This window comes from Meleagris gallopavo, chromosome 2, assembly GCF_905368555.1.
Source record: "Meleagris gallopavo chromosome 2, MGAL_WU_HG_1.1, whole genome shotgun sequence".
Taxonomy (NCBI): domain Eukaryota; kingdom Metazoa; phylum Chordata; class Aves; order Galliformes; family Phasianidae; genus Meleagris; species Meleagris gallopavo.
Window position 1 is genome coordinate 79,337,279 of NC_139405.1, and position 21,289 is coordinate 79,358,567.

General features: G+C 37.9%; 1 protein-coding gene across 42 annotated transcripts in view; it reads right to left on the reverse strand.

Annotated features, from left to right (window-relative positions):
* Window positions 1-21,289, reverse strand: part of LOC104909914 (uncharacterized) — a 115,742-nt gene that overhangs the window by 89,084 nt on the left and 5,369 nt on the right. The window contains exons 2-3 of one of the 42 annotated variants that reach the window (XR_014881514.1): window positions 14,261-17,358; window positions 8,242-8,520 (exon numbers count right to left, since the gene is read on the reverse strand). The exons of 36 other annotated variants lie outside the window; for them this stretch is intronic. The gene's annotated coding sequence lies outside the window, so the exon portion shown is untranslated. Of the gene's footprint in view, window positions 1-252; window positions 17,359-21,289 lie in introns of those variants that run through there. 5 more of the 42 variants (XR_014881516.1, XR_014881540.1, XR_014881535.1 and 2 more) reach the window with 5 other exon arrangements.

Consider the following 21,289-nt stretch of genomic DNA (forward strand, 5'->3'; position numbering starts at 1 on the left):
TGTATTACAAAATACATTGAACCCTCTGTTGTAGTCTCTATATAAACCAACAGGCCAGGTAGCTCCATTTTGATAGTGGCACTGATAATACTATTTAACCAATTTAGCAGCACTAGCTGTGAGAAAAGACTTCGATGGTCATCCATATGAGTATTTGATGACTTTCCCTGTTTTGTATTGGATAGTCAAGATTGTGAATGCAGAAATCAGGTTAGCTGTTCTAGTGAAAATCATTAAAGAGTCGCAAGCCTCTTGGTGATTGAATTCATTTTTTATTTGGTTACAGCTTGGGAAAGTTTATGTATCACAAATGTTTGCTACACACTAATTCACTAATCATTACCGCACTGGGAAGATTGCCAGTAAGAGAAAAAGCAGTAATTTTTACAGCTGAAAATAGACTGATGTAGTTCATGCTCTACTTTCTTGGTGCAGCAGTGAATGTCACACTGCTATGCCATTTTGTAAATGGCCTGATCAAAGACATACGATCAAGAATATGCTCAAAGGTCAACTCCTAGGAAATTTCATTACTCTGAGGCATGGCCAAACGTTAAGCAGCAATGACTCTTATTCTAGGATAGCTTAGATCAGGCAGTTTTCTTGGTACCTTGTCTGCTGTCAAACATAATAGGAAAGAAAACAGGGAGTGAAATATGTAATTAACGGTTTCAAAGACTTAAATAAGATAGTTCATATTTGGGAAAACAACATAAAATAATCCATAATAATTATATACAGAGTATTTCAAGCCCCAGTGTTACTTGCTTGTAGATATCAAAGTGGCAAACATGCAACTTGATGGCAAAAGGGTGAATTTCTCAGATTTAGGTACTGGGATTGTAACCTACCTGCCTTGCCCAATTTGAATCCCGCAAAAATAACTAAGTTTATTGCATAGAGTTCTGAACTGTACTTAAAATGTGACAAATTACAGACCCAAATCTTTTCCCAGAGACCTTCTACTTTGTAAAAATAAATGGTAAAAGCAAAGTAAGTATTGAATCTCTTGTCCTCTTCTGACTAATTTTCCTGCTGTAACATCCTCTGAGAAGAAAAAGGAGAGTGGACAGTTCTCCCAGGCCAATATCTCATGTAAAGGAGAATTTTTCATCTGCAGAAAAACACCAGAGACCAGGGATTGAGATGAATGTGAAAAATTCAGATTGTCAGAAAGATGTTCACAAGAATTTTATATGATCCTTCAATCAGAAACAAAACAAGGGGATCAATGCAAGGATTTACAGAGTAAAGATATTATTGTCAGATCAAGAGAATATTGATAGCTGCACTTTGAGTAGATGGGAAGGGGAATTACGTGTGCATTAGCTCAGAAAAGACACATTCTTATTAAATTCAATCATTTTAAATCTTTACTTGCTTTTTGTCCTCTTTTCACCCCAGACAACTTTCTCTTTTCTTCAGATATCAAAAAAATCTCTAGCCAACAATGAAAGCAATTCTTAGTTTCTTTAGGATCAACAGGTCCCAAACAGAACAATGAATGACATTTTTCCATCTAGAAGTAAAATTAAAGAGAGAAAGAACACTTTTCTTTACAACGCTTGAGAACAACTCTGGAATCAGTGCTGAATTGAATCCTTACCATAAAATCCTGGGAGTGCAAAATGTATTGAAAATTAAGCTTTTCTCTTAGTTTTGCAGGTTTTACAAAAGTTTCTTTAAGTTTCTTTTTTTTTCTTTTTTTTTCTTTTTTTTCTGAAGAACCACATTAATTCCTGCTTTTCTTCTTGCCAGCTTTTATTGTTTAGTTACATGTATAAGCAAAAAACAATAATGTCCTTACAGGCAATACAAATATAATAGAGCCAAAACTCACAGATTTCGAAGTTAGCAAATGGCAATGCCAGACCATTACTTTTGCTAGATTCTGAATATTGGCTGATATTGACAGCAATTAATTCATCAAGCATAATGCTTGTTATAAAGAGTACAAAAAAAAATATTTCCATAACGATTTGGAATACACATAGTTATTTGCAATAGACATGAATTGATGTAGATGAGATTTATGCACTAACAGGGCAGAATTTTGTCTTTTGTAGTTAAGATCCTCCCTTGCAGATCCCCAACCTAACAACAACCCAATAAAACATCAAAGTTTTGCTTTGAGCAGGAGGCTGGAGAGATGACCTCCTGACATTCTAAATTATTCTGTGATTCTATGATTCTAACTCCCCTACATAAAAACATATTTTCAGAAAAGCACAATCTCAACAAGCATTAACATTAATATAAGCTCTGCCCAAAAATGTTTGTTTTTAGAGATGTGATATTGCATTGCTGATGCATTCGACCAAAATATGAAGATAACCCAAGGGCCTTCAAATAGGTCAGAATTTTTTATTTTCTTCCTACTGCCCTCCTTCTGTGTCATTCTGAAGTACATCTACTTTGATCCTATCTTATATCTTTGATTTTTCTGAATAATAAACATAACTTTGAAAAAACACCCTCTATAGAAAAGTTGGATGCTGTTGTACATAATATTTCAGTGCTCCCTGAATGTTTAATTCTAATTCATTTGAAATAATTAATTCCAAATAAGATGCCTGCTGTAAAGATATGAATATTTGAAGAGGCTATGTACAGTCAGCGAATCCCAAGATAAAATTATGGTGACTTTTACCTATACAATTACAGAACAAGTGCCATTGCGCTACTGCAGAATGGCAAAGATTATAGAAGATCATTTGTTCACTAAGTTAAAGAAAGTGGCCAAATGTAGGAAATTTACCTACTTGAAGGCACAATCAATGAAGTAATAGATAAAAGGTTTGAAGAAATGATGGAGATTTTACAAAATTAGATGGCAAGAGAGACTAAAAATCACCTTTTTAAGTTTTTTGAAAGGGGAATAACAACATGGAATTCAGGCAGTCAGCCTGCAAGCATGAAGAGAAGAAGAGGTTTGGAAGGACAGGATCTGTATGCTAGATTGACTGAAGTAAAACCTAAGTTTTGGAAATCTTTCTGTGAGCCTTCTCTGTTACAAATTTCAGTGATTAGACTGCAAGACAGAGCCCTGGGAGAGGATGTAACTAAACAATAAGATTATTTTGGGAGATTACCAAATATCCGTGGGTCTTTCCTGCAAAAAAATGAAGATCTGTGGAAACCTAGAATATGAGCCCTGAGGTAAGAATTCTAAGCGGAAAGATCAAAGGAGATAGCTCAGAATCCTAAGGAAGCCCAACGAAAGTTTCAAAACTGCACAGGTTCAGCAAATAGAAATCTAAGTACACAACTTCGGACAAGGGAGCAATGCATTAGCAGCTGTCATTATAGTTTGAATAGTTACTGTTTAAAACAAAAACCAAACGACAACAACAACAGAAAAAAAAAACAGCATTTTGTAAGTTGACTGAATATAATTGGTCATAGGTTCTTCTCCATGTGTTTATCCCACATGGAACTCCCATACAACATGAGCAACAGATGAAAAGTTCCAACACTGCAGTGAGGATTCCACATATTATAAAACAACTGGGACTCTGCACTTGAATTACACAAAAAGATCTCCTTATTTAATTTTATTTTGAACAAGAATGGACATTGCTTTCAGGGGAAGAAAAATAAATGACATCTATTATAACAAAATTTTGTGCACACAATGTTTCCAAGAGTTTATTGTCACAACTACTAAAACTATGTTCCTTATTTCTGGTCTGAATTTTTCCAGCCTCAGTTTGTAGCCACTGGTGGCTTCTGTTTGTGTGCTGAACTAAAGAATCTTCCAGAGTAGCTTTTCCATGCCTCATATATCAGGATCTTTAATTTTCTTTCTGCAAACTAAAGGGAACAAATCTCCTGAGTCTTACTAATAAAGCGTATTTTCCAGATCAATGTCATTTCTCTCAACTCTTTGCACAATCTTATCAATATCTTTTAAAATTCTGATGTCTACAGGCTCCAGTACCAGACTACAATATTTCAGCAGGAGCAACATCAATGTCAATCACAGAAGCACAAACTGTTCTTGTTCATTTTCCCTGGCATTTCCCTGCCAAACAGCTACTCGATATTACACTAATTAAATTTTCTAGTGATTTAACATTACATTTTCACAAAAAATAAAATTTTCAATACAAAAAATCTTAAATTCTAGTGGGATTCTGTGTCTCTAAGGACCCATGCTAAATTTCATGTTATTGCTCTGTTGAATCATAACTTTTAAAAGCCACGTGTGTTCAGACCTGGAAACTTTCCAGACTTAGATCATTAAAATTGTACTGGTTTATTAAAGTATTGGTGGAAATTAATTGAAGTATTAAAAAAAAAAAAAAAAAAAAAAGAGGATATAGGAACAGTTTCTTACCCCTTCTCTGTCCCTTAGATCACAAGCAAGAAACCCTCCAGGATGAAGGAATACAGTTGCTAAGTCAGCTAGAACGCAACACTTCTCCTGGTCAGCCTAAACTCCATGTCTCTTATCTACAAAGCAGCACTGTCTGATGACTTTGTTGATCACAGGTGACCACAGCTGTTAATGCCTTGCTGAATAGCAATATCTCTGTGCCACGTAGCCACTCCTCACAACAGAAGGGAAGATACCATCTCTTATGTATGAATACTGCCCTAATAGAAAAAAGGGAGCACCAGTATGGATGAAAGAAAAGAGTTCCTGAAAAACATGGAGGACACCAAGGTGGTGGTAAGAAGAAAAGATCTTAGGATTGAAATTAAATGGTGTTTGCTTCTAGGGAGGAGATATGGCATGTGGAGCCCTACAGATGATGAAAGAAATCCTCGATCCATACATGATTGTGGGGATGAGTAATGGGTGCCTGAGGAGAGGAAGGTAGAAAGGAGGAGGTGAAGGTACTACATGCAATGAATTCACTAGGGAAGAAGTTATTAAAAGGTTAGATATTAGGAGAAAGTTTTTCACACAGAGGGTGGTCACACTGGAACAGGTTGCCCAAGGAGGTTGTGGATGCATCATTCTTGGAGGCATTCAAGGCCAGGCTGGATGTGGCTCTGGGCAGCCTGGTCTGCTGGTTGGCAACACTGCACATAGCAGGGGGTTTGAAACTAGATGATCATTGTGGTCCTTTTCAACCCAGGCCATTCTATGGTTCTATGAAAAGAGATCTGAAAAGAGCTAGCTTATTTTTGATAGCTTAAGTGGTTTTATCCAATTGAACAACAATTTCTCCATTATGCATTCACCTATAAGGTACAAATCTTTTCCTACAAGAAGACAAAAGCTCACACAGATATTTGAGCTGATCCATTAGATCTTGTTTAATTTTGGGATTGAATTTTTCAGTAAGTGTTTCTTAAAAATATGCTTGCTGAAATGCTGTATAAACTCGTACTGGAATAAAGCTCATTCCACCTCTGCTGTTCACATTTACAAGTGACATTTACTGCAACATCATTCAGGTTTCATTCTTCTTTCTGGATTATTTACAACATAGTGCTTTTCTGAAGTGTCGAACTTCCTCACATTATGGAAACACAATACAATTAACAGTGAGTTACCATTCTTCAGTCTAGTATTTTTTTCCTGTAGTATTTCCAAAGCAGTAGAAAGAAATTTACACTTTTCAATTTGTTGATATTTAGGACTTTGGTGCCATGTTAGTTCTCATATATTTTCAAATTCAACCATGCTTAAAATCTTTTATCTTTTGCAATTGCAAAGGCACAATCATAAAAAGCGTAAAGCCAAAGAAACAGCACTTAACTGCAGGTATTTAGAAGTTTCAGAATAATATTTCAGGATACTTCCAAATTCACATAACAGTTTTCAATTAATATTTTTCAATCCAATTTTCACCTCTTACACAAGGAAGCTTGATAAAATAGAATTAAATCTCAAGAGAAAGAAGGAAAAAGATATGTTTTCCTCCCAATTTTCCACCTCAAAAAAGCAGAACTGTAAAAGATGTAAATGTGTTTTCGCTACATTAATCCCATGTGATTCCTTTTGCTCTAAAGAATCTTCTACATCCCTTTAAAATATCCCACAATTTTAAAATGCCTTTGAATACATGTAACTAGCTAAAATGTATAATATTTGAAAGTTAAGCAGAAACTTTTTTTTTTCTTTTCTGCAGGTACCTCCTTCCTTCAAGTCCCCAGTCCTCTCAAAATTGAAAACTTTCTTTTTGAGAATCCTACTGTAAACTATATTAGAAGGTATTTAACGCTCCCACTGAGTTAGGCTTCAGCTTGCTTTCTCTTTCAAAGGGCCTCCCCACAAGCTCTGGCTCCATGCTGGAATGTGTTGTCAGCACTGGCTTAAAAGGCTGCAGTGCTGTTTGTGAGTAATCAATACCACCTCCACCAAACAGGAGAAAATGCCATTAGCCAAAAGATGCTCTCCTACAAACCCTCATCCCAGTTCCTGGTGGAAGATGAGCACCTGGATTCCTGCCTTTCTTCAGCCTCCCCAGCAGTGCCATGTCTCATCTTCTTGAGTGCTTGCTGCCTTGCTGTTCTGACAGAGAAACTGGCATGAGCAGTTATGAGGAGGAGGTCTTCATGGCAGCTCTCTGGATTCCAAGAAATTGAGGCAGGGAGCAAAAAAGGTTGCCTGTATCTTCTCTGCAGCAGCTCTCCCATGAGCAGAATGAGGCTTTAGTTGGTTTTAACATATGATCTGCCCCAGCAGCAGAGGTCAAAACATCAAATGTAATGAAAGGGAGAACCTGCTGTCTCATTTATATGACCTGAGAAAGTCAGTGAAAAAAAGATTACATTTGAATGAGGATAATGAGTTCTGTGAGTTACAAGTAGAGTGGGAATTCTCTATGCCCTGTCCTGATAAGGGCAATTAGAGAGGCATTATCACAATAAAACCAATTGTTTTTCAATTACCAGGTCAATTTCTAGGGAGTGTGCTAGTGCTGACGGATCACAGTCCAAAGAAGGCAAAGGCATCATCTGAATAAATATTTTCTTTAAAGAAAGAGAATTTGAACATGAAAATACACAACTTTAACAGAGCCTTTAAAAACAGAAAAAGGAATTAGGTACGAAGGACAAGAAAAAAACTGGACCAACTACAGAAATAATAAATGACACGATGAAAAAACAAACATGATCGGGAAAAAAATCTTAATTAAACAGCAGAAGGAGACAAAGCAGCTGTTACCATGAAATTGCCCGTACCTCTATGGCACAGCAGCACAGCAATTTGAACTACCTGAGAAATAATTATGTCCTGGTAGGGTGGATCAGATGGTGCTCTTTCTGCACACTCATCTTCTACACGAAGCAGTTTCTTATTTATTTTTTCAGTGTCTTGAAAAGAGATAGAACTAAATTTTGAAAAATTTATATAGAAAACTAAAATTGTTAACTGTCAACAATGGTTTTCCCAGGTGGTTTAAGAAAGCCATGAGAAGACTGAAGCCAGCAAAACATTTTCAATGTCAAGATACTAAAACAGCAGCCTTTGACAGCTTTTCAAAAATTGGCAGATGATTTCTGCCAAAATTAGCATGCTAATAAAAGCTTTACTGAATCATCTCTTTCATCAGGTATCTATTCATCTTCACAACTTAAGTCAAATTAGGGCTCTTGGGATACAGTTCTCTAGCAGAGGGCACAAGTATCTCTCGAGGCACAGCATGCTCATCTTCAGGAGGACAAATAAGGATCCCTTAGGGATCCACATGGTGTTTGTACAAGCCCTGTGATTGCTTGTCCCCCTTTGCACGATTATAGCTTTACCATCCACATGATTTTCTGTGGTTGTGGGATTACTCCAAGCAGGCCTTCTTTACATCTCTCTTCCCAGCCTCTTCAGAGAACCTGAAACCCATCCATAACCAACAATTCCTTCCCACACCCAGATCCTGATAGGATATAAGACAGGAATAAATATTCACATCTGAACCTCCTAGAATTCCTCTCTCTCATTCTCAATATCTAATTCTAAGTGTTATGCTTCATGAGTACTCTGGAAGACTTAAGCTATGTAACCAAATCTCTTCCATATTTATTATAAGAGAACCATTTGTGTTGGAGAAGAACTAAGTGCAACATAGAATTAAGATATTCACACGTGTCTGAAGAAGGCACAACAACAAAGCTTCAGAAAAAAGAAAGCAACAAACAAAATCCCCCTCTACCTCCTTGAAAAGGTGACATTAAGTGTGATAGGTTTTAGACTACACATTTTCAGAAGCAGGAAGATTTTAAGGAAAATAATGATACAGATGTACTATCAGGAAACAGAGAAACTCAAAGAAGCAGAAGTTTAACCTTGAAAATCCTTGCTTCTTCTGAGTAGTTCTTCACACCTCCAAAATTCCCAGTGATTTCAATTCCAGTGTCCTAAGGAACTCCAGTGGGATGTGCAGCATAAGGTGATTCTGATGAACTAGCCCTAATATTTTTCTTGAGTTTAATAGAACAGAATAATAGGAAGTCATTTTTGCAAAGAATACATATTCGTTGCTAGATTAAGTATTTGTGTTTCTAAGACGTAGCGCTTCTGTGCTCAAATATTCAGTCATTGTGCAGCCAACATTTTTATCTTTGCTAAACAGAAAATAAACAGGAAAACATAGATAAACATTGTGTTAATTTTTGAAAGATTTATATCTGGATAATGTTTAAAGAAAAAAATCTATCATATCAGGGTCACTAATTAACATTAATCATATTACTTATGGAGTGACAGGTTTTTGAGATGTAAGTGATGTATATCTCCAAGTTAGATTTTGTGATAGTATTTAATGATATTTGACTAAAATTCAGATTTAACTTACACCAACATTAACAAAACTATTCAACTGAATATGTTCCAAAGCCACCCTTCTACACCAGGAGATGTATAATAGATAAACACAGGAGATAAATAATGACATAGCTATACATATACTATTATTAAATGAGAAGTCATTATAATTGCTGCTGTCAACAGTCTCTCTATAGAGGTTGTTTTTTTTCTTTGGAACTCTATCCTAGACAAAATGGGTAATATCTAAAGACAATGGTGTAAACTAGAGCACATATAGGCTATAAAAAGCTATATAAAGGCTATAACTCTGGTGAAAAGAAAAAAAAGGAAGGAATGTATAGTCGGTTTTATACAAAGGGGTATTCTGAATATAGGAAGAAAAAATTATAGATAAGGAAGGTACATCAGCAGTGAGTTAAAACACTGTAACTGGAGCAGTGAAAGACAAAAGCTCAAATTAAGTGGAAGTTAAAACCTCAGTTCTGTCAATGTAGTCCAACTTTGTGATCGTTTTTATGACTGCTATCACTATACATTAAAATCTCTTAAATTATCGCAAAATCCCCCATATCTATCCCTTTTAACTGTGATTTCATTCCTTGTGAGCAACACACAGTTTATAATAATTTCAGCCATTGCTGTCATTTTTCTTATAGCCCACTCAGTATTGAATTTCACCTTGAACACCTCTCCTGTTACTTTTCCCATTCCTATAGTCTTGTCATTACTTTACAAATACTTAAGACACTGATGTGAATAGGGGAACTGTCAGGGCTTGAACTGGTGATAGTGAACCTGGTGAAAGGGTGTGGAAAGCCCAGGGAGCTCAGGCACACTGTTTGCACTTCTGTTCCCCCTGTGACCAGAAGGGATGGACTCAGGTTGAAGCCACCCAGTGCTCATGTAAGGGCAGCCACTGAAGGGAGGGCATCTCTTGGGCCTAGGCTGCTTCCTGAGAAGGAGTGTTGTGTTGCTAGAGAGATCCCCTTCAGCATTTGTGTGATTTCAACTCTTCCTTGTATGTGTATGACAGTTGTCTTACTAGCAAATACTTCTCCTGGCATCGCCACGAACCTGCCAAAAGTAATTTTGCTTCCTCATAAGCAGAATAGTGTGTTTAACTGACTGCTGCCCATCCTATCTTTGCTTAGGTGCCAATTGCATTTCAGTCCAATTATCGCTGTTATCAGTGATACTGTCTTCTGCATTAAACTCTTATTTTATGTTTAATGATGTGACTTCATCCACTGTCACATTTAAATTGTTCTTTGTTTTGGTGGAGGTTTTACATCCCTTTTAAACAAAGTTCCATGATCAGCCATCCTAAAATCTGGCTCCAGTTGTCCTTTGACTGCAATCGGAGGCAACAGATGCAGAGAAATTTGAGATATATTTTAATCATCTTCGAAACTTGAATGAAGGTCTTTTGAAATCCAAAAAGAGGCTAATCTAAACACACTCAAAGAGTGGTTCAGAAAAGTGAAGGGTCAATTTTAGCAACTACTTAAAATTGTGAAATTGTTTAACTGTTTTCAGGTTGGAGAGAGGCTGCTATACAAATAGAATACCAAAGCTTTGTTCAGTTGTTCTTTATTGCGTAAGATGGGAAAGCTGGATAATGAGCATTAACATGGGTTGTATTATTCTATGTTATCTGAGCCAGCGATGTTCTTTAATTAGGAGGTACTTGAATTAGGGACCAGGCCATTCACTGAAGTTAGCAGAAATATTTCTATTGATTTTAAAATAATATTTAGATCTGCCTGTTTTATACAGTTTTATACAGCTGTCAGTGAAGTTAATGCTTTTATGATTACTGAGTGTAGGGAATAGAAGTCAGTTCAAAACATCTCTTATCTAATCTGTACAGAGTAGTGTTCTTCAGTCTCAAACATATGCATATATCTCAGTAGAGTTATGCACAACACTAAGGATAGAGGGTTGCTTTTCCCATCAGTTTCCTTAAAAGTTAGCTATTCTCTACAGGTTTGGGCCACTGAGAAACATATAATTTCAGCAGTCGAGGTTTAAATAAGAATTTTTCTTTCAAGTTCATTGTGAAATCTCTGGAAAAACATTTTTAAAGGGTTCGCTGCTTTTTTGAGGGATCAAACTGAAGAAAAATCTTTCAAGTGAATTATAAGATTCCTAAAGAAGCAAACACAATTTAAAACAACAACAACAAAAAAAAACAACTACTTGAGAAACTATCTCTCTTCAGATTCCCCAGAATACTACCCCAAATTTATGAGATTTGCTTTCAAAGTCCATGCATCAATACAGGCACAAGTCCAGTTCTCAGTTCCCTTGCTTTTTTTTTTCCTTATACAGAACAGGTAATGCTGTGAAATGTCCCGTTTCCACAAAAGAGGACTCCCCCAGTAAAGAAATTTTTTGTATAAAATCTGCAGTCCTTTTTTTTTTTTTTAAGTCTGAATTGTATGCATGAGAGAGACTTTTGAAAATAAAGCTGCTTTGAATTGGAAGTAAAATAAGGTCATTAAAAGTTTCTGTCAGAAACACAGCAGATACCTATTCATACTCTAGCATAACTTTGGGGATAATCCTTTATTGAAAACCCTTAATAAGAAATTGTGAGAATTTTATCCAGTAAATGGCATGGTTAATTATTTTAAGCATATTTAACCCACTGAGTTATTATCTTAATTAATTAGTTCTGGAACGTTATTTTCTTTTCAGATATTGTACATACGAAGGGAAATTATGGGCTGTAGAATAAGCCTGACAGCAGATAGAGACATCTAAAAGAAAAGGTAGCAGGAAAGCAAAATAACTTTTTTTTTTTTTTTTTTTTTTTTTCCAGAATTTATATTTTGGCCCTAAAATATAGTTTCTGAAGATGACAGCACAAGGAAATTATTTTTTTTTTTTTTTTTTTTTGTGCCCCCAAATCAGGATAAAAACTGAGAAATTTGTTTTTTCAACAGCATATTCCAACCATGTTGCAGGTCTTATGGCTATATATATTTATGGCCATAAAACTTTTAATACTACTCCTAGAAAAAGATGCTACCCAATGTAACGTAAAGGCCATTTATTGTGATTCTGGTAAATATATTGCAGGGGTTATTTTTAAATTCAGACTTAGAATTCTGACTGATTGCAGAAATAAGTTGTCACAGTTTGACTCAGAAACTAACCAAAAGAAACAGTTTCCTCCAGAGAATGTCCCTCTAATCTGTCTCATTTTTCTAATTTCAGATTTACCCTTGTGATTCCTGCTTCTTGCAGTTATCTCCTCTCACCATGCCATAACCACCTTCTCTTCATCCTTCAAATTTCTCACACAGCTCCTTCTTGCTGAATGGTGAGGAGGCATGTCACTTGTCTCGTTCTGAACCACCTAAAACTAATCAGTTTGACACTGGCACAAATTAAATAGGAGGCAGCAGCTATTCCTTCATTTAGTGAGGAATGGGTAGAGGGGGAACAAGCTGCGTGAAAGCCTCCCTGATCCTTCTGTCTTCTAGAGAAAGTTAAAGAAACATAAAAGCTTTGTGATTTCTACTGACCTATCAAATAAAAAAGTATTCAGCATGTTCCCAAGTTCCGGGGGAAATGAGGATTGAAAGGGACAGACAAAGCGTATGATTTAGAAAGCCTAATTTCCCTACAAATCAAGGTTAAATAAATCAATACTGATGTTCCCAACAATGATGCCTCTAACTTAGATGCCACATAGCATATCGAAGTATTCTGTTCTCAGCAAACTTTGAAGAATATGGGTAGTAAGGAAAGTGTCCAAATGTCAATGTCTAACTGCTCTCTAATGTGACATTTTCTGAGGCTTACTGAGTTATTGCAGCATAGATTGCACTGAACGTGCACATTTAATACCAAACTGAAAGAACTGCTGGACACAATGGGCTTTTCTAGCTAGTGGGGAAATACATCTAACAAGAATCAATGGCTGGAGCTTATAGGTAAACATATTTGCCTCATCAGTTTGAATTGTTTAACTGTAGTGGTGATGAACTATCAGAATCATCAAGGAAAGTGGAGGTATTTTCCCAGTTCCTGGTATCATCAAATCAAGGCTGGTGGCTGTGCTGAGACATAAGCTGAGCCTGTTATAAGTTATTTGGCTTACTACAGAGCTTAAGTGAAATTGAACTGCTGGTGTTATATTTAGCTGATACTAAATTATCTAATGATCCCTATTGGCCTTCAAATGTATGAACTGATGAAGTGAAGCTGACGGTAAAAGTTGGAGTCTGCAAAAAGCCAGAATTGAGGGAATATAAGATCTTCAGGACTGAATAGCAAAGAAGAGTAGCTTGTTACAAACTGAAACAGGTTTTATGCAAAATTTTGGGTGCTTCCAAAAGGAAATTGAGAAAAGAAAAAGTGGATTTCCCTAGCAGTAAAAAAAGGTTTATATGTGCCATAGTAGAAAGGGGCTTTTTCAACTTTCTCTTAAAGGCTCCTTTGTGACAGTGATCTTCCACCTATCATTTGCCTTCCTAGATGGACAGATGCATTCTTTCAATTTTCTTCAAGGAAAATCAGTTTTTTTCTTAAGATTGAATGAAGAGTTTAAAGAGCTAAGAAGAAGGGGCCTAGATTTCCAGTTTACCTGCTCTAGTTATCTCGAGTACCTAGATTTGCCAGCTCCTTCACAGCTGTCCTGAACTTCTAATGCTAGTGGAACCAGTCCTGGTAACTTGAATTCCAAGGCAATTTACTTCCACATGATACCAACAAGAAATGGTCTTGTGTTTTCATACAGTTCTGGACAAAAAACATTTTACAGCAATAGGCAGATTTAAATGTTATTATGGTAGGATCAGCATGGTCATGTAATTCTTATTTGGTTTTCTTCATTAAGGTTGTCTCAGTGTTGTACGAACAAAGCATCTAACACTTAAATTCCTAACAACTTTTAAATCCTCAGTGAAAACAACTGTACTTTAAAACACATTAAGAATAGCAGAAAAAAAAACATTACAGCTGAACTGTGATCAGGTATACAAATATAAAACAGAAGATGAGACGACTGAAATAAAAGATGTTCTTAGTAATGTAGAAGGTTTGCCTGCTCTGTGTTTTCCATGTCTGACCTTTTCATTCTCTATATCAAGGAAATGATGCTGTTATTAAAATTATACCTAATGCTTTGACAGAGAATTTGCACTTTAGATTGTGTTAATCTTCTCTCATTTTTTTCAAAAGGTATTTATACATGCACAGGGAGAGAAACACAATGAACAGTAGGATATTTTTTTCCTTAAAATGGATATCCTCTCTAAATTTTCTATTTACGAAGAGTAATGTGTGCTATTTTTTAAGTTTCTTTCATTAAAAGGAAAATCACACACATACAAAAGAAAAAAAAAGTTCAAATTCAGAAAGCTGGATTAAAAATCCCTAACATCATTGTCTACTGTCTTCTGTGCTTACCCTCCAATCTTAACAAACATCATTTACACACTTACTAGGGCTCAGAGCATTCCTGACAACTTCACATGAGTTTAAATTTGGTTTCCTCTTCTACAGCATTTCAACTTCAATCTTTACCTTTCTGGTTCTAAGTTCAGCACTGATATTGACTTTCTTCTGAGTACTTCAAGAAGCTGCTGTCACAGGTCCTTTAAGACTGCCCTTTCACTCTTCAGGTCAACTTCAAAACAATTTTAAAGTAAAACATACATTTCATTTTCCCCAGTCCTCAGAAAAAAAATAAAATAAAAAAAAATCAGGCAATAGTGACCTTGCACTGAATGTAACCCTGATTGAAAGTTCACCTGGAAACACTCACAGAAGGTTTTCATTTGTTATTGTAGCTAACTGTTGGCACCATTATTTTCATTAGTGAGATCTATTAAATCATTCGTAAAAATGTCTCTGAAGAGGAACTATTTCAAAAGCTACAGACCTGAGACTTTTGGGAAGAAAAATCAACTTCTGAGAGAGCACTGAGAAAAAGACAGCAGTGGGAAAACCTTCAGATAGTTCCTGCCAGAATTTAGTCTGGCAGATACTTTGCAGAAATTAATCATATTATTCTATACAGGAGTTGAACCTAGTAAATAAAGATTTGAGATGCATACAAATGTCCTGCAGGATTTGCTACTGCAGAGGCAGAAAAATGCCTGTATTGAACTACGTCTCCAATTAAACTGTGAATCTAAGTAAAGAACAATCTTAAACAATGTTTAAAAAGCAGCTTTATTTTTTTGGAAAGCTACCAACAAATCCAAAAAGCAGGTTATCCGATTAAGGGGAAGACAGCACTTCTCCTTTCTTTAACACAGAGCATGAGCACATACTTAAGTCTTTTAAATCTGTATCTTCTGCAGCAGGAGATTCTGCAAGCATGGTTTTGTTCATAGGTTCTCCAATGTATATCCTAATCTCAGGAGTTCAGCGCATAAGAAAAATGAGGAAAGCAAAGTTTCTTGTATTTTTTCCTTCATCTCTGTTAGATAGATTTTATCCAGTTTGCTGAATGCCAGTTAGATACAGGACATACTCTGCTCTTGTCTCAGTTCAACCTCTTGAACATTATGAAAATTACCCAGGATAAAAATAAAATAAAATAAAATGGTTGCAGTGCTGCTCTATGTGCGAATTAATTCTTCCTCCATAACCCCATGCGGATTCTTTGTGTTCTAATATAATACAACAGTAATTTCACAAAGCTCCTGCTAAAGACAATTAGATATTTACATGTATCACTAATCACTTTCTGTTCATTCAACTGATATTTCTGACTCCATTTGACCTGCATTTCAATGAGAAGCTGGAGATATTCTTAAACTCAGACTGTGACTTATCTTCCTGTGGTGATATTGCTCCTACAGCACAGGTGTTGCCATATGGCTCAAAAGAGTCCAAGGATTGATGCTAAATCCACATATCACATCACATAGGATGCTTTGCTAAGCAGCTAAGATAATGATGTGAAGCAGCTTTTCTCCAAAACTAAAACAAGCACCTTCATTTCTCCACACAGCATAAAATTAGCTTCCAGTGAGAACTGGAACTAGCCATATTCTGGTGTGGACTAACAAGGAAGTACCCATATTTTTGCACTTTCCAGTCTTTACTGAGCAAAACTATCAGGTTGTGCTGAAGCACTGCTTTCTCCCTATGTCAGAAAGACTGGATTCACCCTCTTGTCTGCACTTGAGAGGTACATCAGGCTTTGTGGTGGCTCCTCACTTTGAAGGATATTCCTTCACATACATAGGGAAGGCAGGCCAAGGACCTGTTGAATGTTTCCTGTTCAGCAGCCTTGTTTAGTGCAAGTCAACCCAGTAGCACCAGTGGCCTCTGAAAGGTGGGTGGTAGATGGGAAAGAAGAGGTCTCTTCTGCTCTTGTCCATCTCGTCCATTCACACCTCTGAGTGAAGTCCCTTCAGAAGAACCATTAGGGTTTTCTTCAGGGGAGCACCTCAGCCATTTCAATACCAAGTCTAAAGAGTGGGCCTACAATGCACCATCATAGAGCAATTATCAGGTTAAGCTTGAATCAAACTGTGTGTTCCCACATCGTTTCTTGTGTGATAACATTCTGGGACACACACACTTGGCAGGGTGCTCTGCATGTGTCAGCAAATATATGCACTCACTAAGATCAAGATAGAAGGGGGCATGTGGTAGGAAGTACAATTAGAACAAGTGTTTCACTACATAGATTCAACTACCCCTCTTATAAAGCCACAATGATTACATGCTGCTTGAAATGTGGGTCAACATTGTCCAATGCACAAAAATTAATTTAGTCTTATACTTCATGATGAGCAATCATGACACAAAAGAGCAGAGCAGAATAGAAGAGAGTATCCTGAGTTGGAAGGAACTCACAAGGATCATCAAGTTCAACTCCTGTCTCCACATATAATTACCTAAAAATTACACCAGATGTCTAAGAACTTTTTCAAAAAGAAGTCCATAAGGCTTGCTAACATGAGCGCTACAGTGGGAATTACATGGTACTGGTGTATGATTAGTTGTCTAAAGTACAGTTTTAAGCTTTTTTCAACAACCAGTCTTTCCATCACAGTTTTTTTATAGAACTTGTAGTTTTAGTTAACAATATAATTCCTGTACCTTACCTGCATTATTTTGCAATTTGATTCTCTCTCTCTTTTTTTTTTTTTTTTCAGATTACACACATTTAATTTTATGTTTAAAAGATTATATTATGTACCATAAGTATTGAATATAAATTCAGTGGCTGCCTTCTGTTCTTAAAGATTCTATTCTCATTCTTATCATGGACTGCTAGTCTCAACCATGATCAGCCCTAGCCTTTTTATGTGTCATTATCAGTGTTTTACTATCTTAATAACATAGTAGCCTGCACTTGGTGTTGGGGATAGTTTCAAGATCATTGTGGATCATTTTTTCACAAAACTGTGATTCCTTAGCCTTTTGGAAAGATTCTCTTTATGATTACTTTATGCACAGTAATAAATAGAATGAAGTAAATTCACATACCTAAAAATAAATCTGGAAGATCATCATTAGTAATAATATAAGCACCTAAGAGTAGAAGTAGCACAGCTTTTGCAAAAGGGAGAATGCATTCATTCCTGCTGGATAAATTTTTTTCATTAGCAGATTCAGGAGCTCTATGAACAGCCGGATGCAATGTGGGACTGTAGAAACTGTAGATACATAAAAGTAACAAAATGTCCTTTAATGAAGGCAAATAGCGATGATGTACTCCCACCTAAATACCTGGAGTTTTCTAATTTAGAAGCACATTATTACTGACACCAAACAAAATTCTGTTCAGTGAAAACTCATCTCTTTGAAAGGTGCTGTTCTTCACTTAAAACAATAATTATTTTATCTGCATTCAGAGAAAGAATAACGTGGAAGACAGGACAAATATTAATTAAAAAAAAAAACCATGGTCAGGTAAAGGGCAACATGAAAGTTTCAAAACATGCTCTAACAACTATTACTCCAAAAGCCCATGGAGTCTAGTCTGCCGCTTTTGAGTGTGATTATGTCATGGTTTCATGATTTTTCATTATCGGTATTCCACATCATAACATCATGCAATGCACTGGGGGTTTGACTGCTGATGCTCAAGTTCCGGGTGCCTGTCCAGCGGAGAAGAGCAGCTACGTTTCCCCAGGGGGCTTTGCGGTCAGCGAGGAGATATAACTCCCGGCAAGGTCACCTGATGCTCTCTTCTCTGCCTGCGCTGCTTCGCTTGCGCTTCTCTGCCTGCGCTGCTTCGCTTGCGCTTCTCTGCCTGCGCTGCTTCGCTTGCGCTTCTCTGCCTGCGCTTCTCGCCTGCGCTTCTCTGCCTGCGCTTCTCATCTCAGCGTTGTGGTAAGGCCGATCCACCATCAATTTCACATTCTCTCTCCTTATAAAATTCTGTTGATACCATATTTAGTAAATTACTTTGTTTTACCTCAGATTGTTGCCACTGTTTTCAATTATTTCGGGGTCCCTTATTTTCTTTTTTTTCCGGGGGCGCGGATCCGCGGATCCCTCCGCCCTTCTAGTCACGGAACCGGGCCGAACCAGCCCGTAAACCGTTGACATTCTTGGTGGAGAATGCGGGCAACAGTTGCTTTTTAGCTTTTTGAACAAATCTCTCTCTCCGCTCTCAGACAGCTTCATTGGGAAAGTTTATCTGTTTCACCAGTACTGTCTGAAAGCGTGACCTTGAAAAGTCCAGGCGGACGGCCAATACTCTAGGATATTTGTAAACTTTGAGCCTTGCTATCTTGTTTCTGTAAAAGAAAAAAAAAAAAGAGAAAAAATGCTTTCTCTACTGAAACTGTCTTTTAAGGGGCTGCATGCCACTGTCTCTTCTTTCTTAATGCTAAAAACATACTGGGCCTTAATTAAGTTCACCACCTTGCTCTATGGAGCAATAGGTATATATAGCCAATTGAAAACATGGATGGAAATAACTATGTGGCATCTGCATATTATGTGGCATACCATTCCAGAGGGAGCTGCTAATTTTACAGGGTTGGGGATTTTTAAGCAGGTTTCCAGCCTCTCCTTTGAATTCTTTATGCGGATTTTCAATGCTCACCTGATCACGTTATTAATCTCCGTGAATGTACTGCTCACCATTTCACTTATTATTAGTATTTATTATATTTTGAGGAAGTCTGCCCCAAAACCAGTAAATACTGAGTGGCAGGGAATGTGGAGAGGCCTGGGTGAGACTTTAGAGAGATGGAAATCTTCGGTGTCATGGAACTTTACTCCAGAACACCTGAAAGACCCTGAAAATTTAAACAGATATTTGAGACAGGAATGTCGCGGCTCAGGAAGATCTGAGGAGGCCCAAATTATTTGGGGCCTGGCTAATGCTTACCGGGCCTTATTCAATACTATCCTGGAGAGGGAGAGAGTTTGTGAAATTGAAAAGGAGAGTCTCAGGGAAACAGTGCAAAATGAGCGAGAGAGTCTCCTGGTCGAGAGAAACAGCCTCCAATCTGAGAGAGATGCCCTCCGAATTGAGAGAGACTCCCTGCAATCCAAACTCAACAGTCTTCAATCTCAACAAGACACCCTCCAATCTGAGCTAGATACTCTCATAATCGAACGAGACAGGCTCCGAGCTGAACTGGAGGATGAGAGCATTGGAACTGACCAACCTGATCAACTACAAGAAGCACCACAATTGATGTCACTTGCCCCTGTAAGAGGACGGAAAATGAAACGAATCTCGACTCAGTTAGAAGAGAAGAAAGAAGAGGAGAGAGGTCCAGAGGAGTGGCTCCAAGATCCACAAGAAGCACCCCTAAGTCCAGGGGAGGGGCCCTCAGTAAGACCACGGTCACCGGCGCCAATGAGGGCAACAAGAAGTCCCGAAAGAGTAAGAGGTGAGCAAGATATCGTTACCATTGTTGATCGATCTCTGAAAATGAATGAAATTCGAAGTCTGAGAAAAGACTTTTCACGTCACCCAAATGAGCCTATTGCCACTTGGTTACTTCGATGTTGGGACAATGGGGCCAACAGTGTGTGGCTGGATAGTAGAGAAGCTCGCCAACTGGGTGGCGTTGCTAGGGACTCAGCCATTGACAGAGGTATTAGTACATGCCAGAACCAGGCCTTTACCCTCTGGAAGCGGATGTTGTTAGCTGTAAAAGAAAGATATCCCTTCAAAGATGATCTGATGCCTGAGAAAAAGAAATGGGCTGATATGGAAGAAGGCATCTGTTATTTAAGAGAATATGCTGTGGTGGAAATGCTACATAGCCCCGATTTCATTCCTGACGAGCCAGACCAAGAGCATGATCCCGAGAGAGTCAGGTGTACACCAAACATGTGGCGTACATTCACAAAGACCGCACCAGAAAGGTACGCCAGCACATTCGCAGCAATGTATGGCAGAGGGGAAAGAAGACCCCTTATAAGTGAATTGGTTAATAAACTTCAAGACTTTGAGTTACATTTAAGCCCTCTGCGAGCTTGTGTTTCAGCCATTACAAAGGTAGCTGAAAAGCTGGACAGAATGGAAAACAAACAAGAAGATATAATAGACAAACTATCAACCGTGCCTGAAGCTGATAAATCCATGGAGGTAACGGATACATCAAATGGGGACCAGAATTCCCAAAACAGCCTATTGGAGGGGCTGATCAACTTGATTTCCTCCCAGCCGGTGGCATCTAATGTCTCAGCCATCAAAAGAAGACGTTCTCCTGCTCGAGCAAGTGACAACAGTAAGACCACATCACGTTTTGCCTTGTGGCATTACCTACGTGACCATGGAGAAGATATGAAGGAGTGGCATAAACAACCTACTCCTGTACTTCAAGCACGGGTAAGAGAGTTACAAGACAAATCAACCACCAAGGTGAACTTCTCTAAAAAGGTGATTGCTCCAGTTGCTGCAGACAGTGAAGGTAACAAATAGAGGGGCCCTGCCCCCAGCCAGGGGGGGGAAAGGGATAATAGAGTTTATTGGACTGTGTGGATTAGATGGCCTGGCACATCAGAATCACGAAAATATAAGGCCCTGGTGGATACTGGTGCACAGTGCACTCTAATGCCCTCGAGTCACCAAGGGACAAAATCAATTTATATTCATGGGGTGACTGGAGGTTCCCAAGAGCTGACTATGTTGGAGGCCGAAATCAGCCTCACTGGTAAAGACTGGCAAAAACACCCTATTGTGACTGGCCCAGGGGCTCCATGCATACTTGGTATTGATTACCTCAGAAGGGGATATTTTAAGGATCCCAAAGGGTATCGATGGGTCTTTGGAATAGCTGCTGTAGACACAGAAGGTGTTAAGCAGTTGTCTATTTTGCCTGGCCTGTCAGAAGATCCATCTGCCGTGGGGTTGCTACGAGTGAAAGAGCAACAAGTACCGATTGCTACAAAAACGGTGCACAGACGGCAGTACCGCACCAACAGGGATTCCTTGCTCCCCATTCAGAAGCTGATTCACCAACTTGAGAATCAGGGAGTGATTAGCAAGACTCACTCACCTTTTAACAGCCCCATATGGCCAGTGCGTAAAGCCAGTGGAGAATGGAGGCTGACGGTGGACTACCGTGGCCTGAATGAAGTCACACCCCCATTGAGTGCTGCTGTGCCAGATAT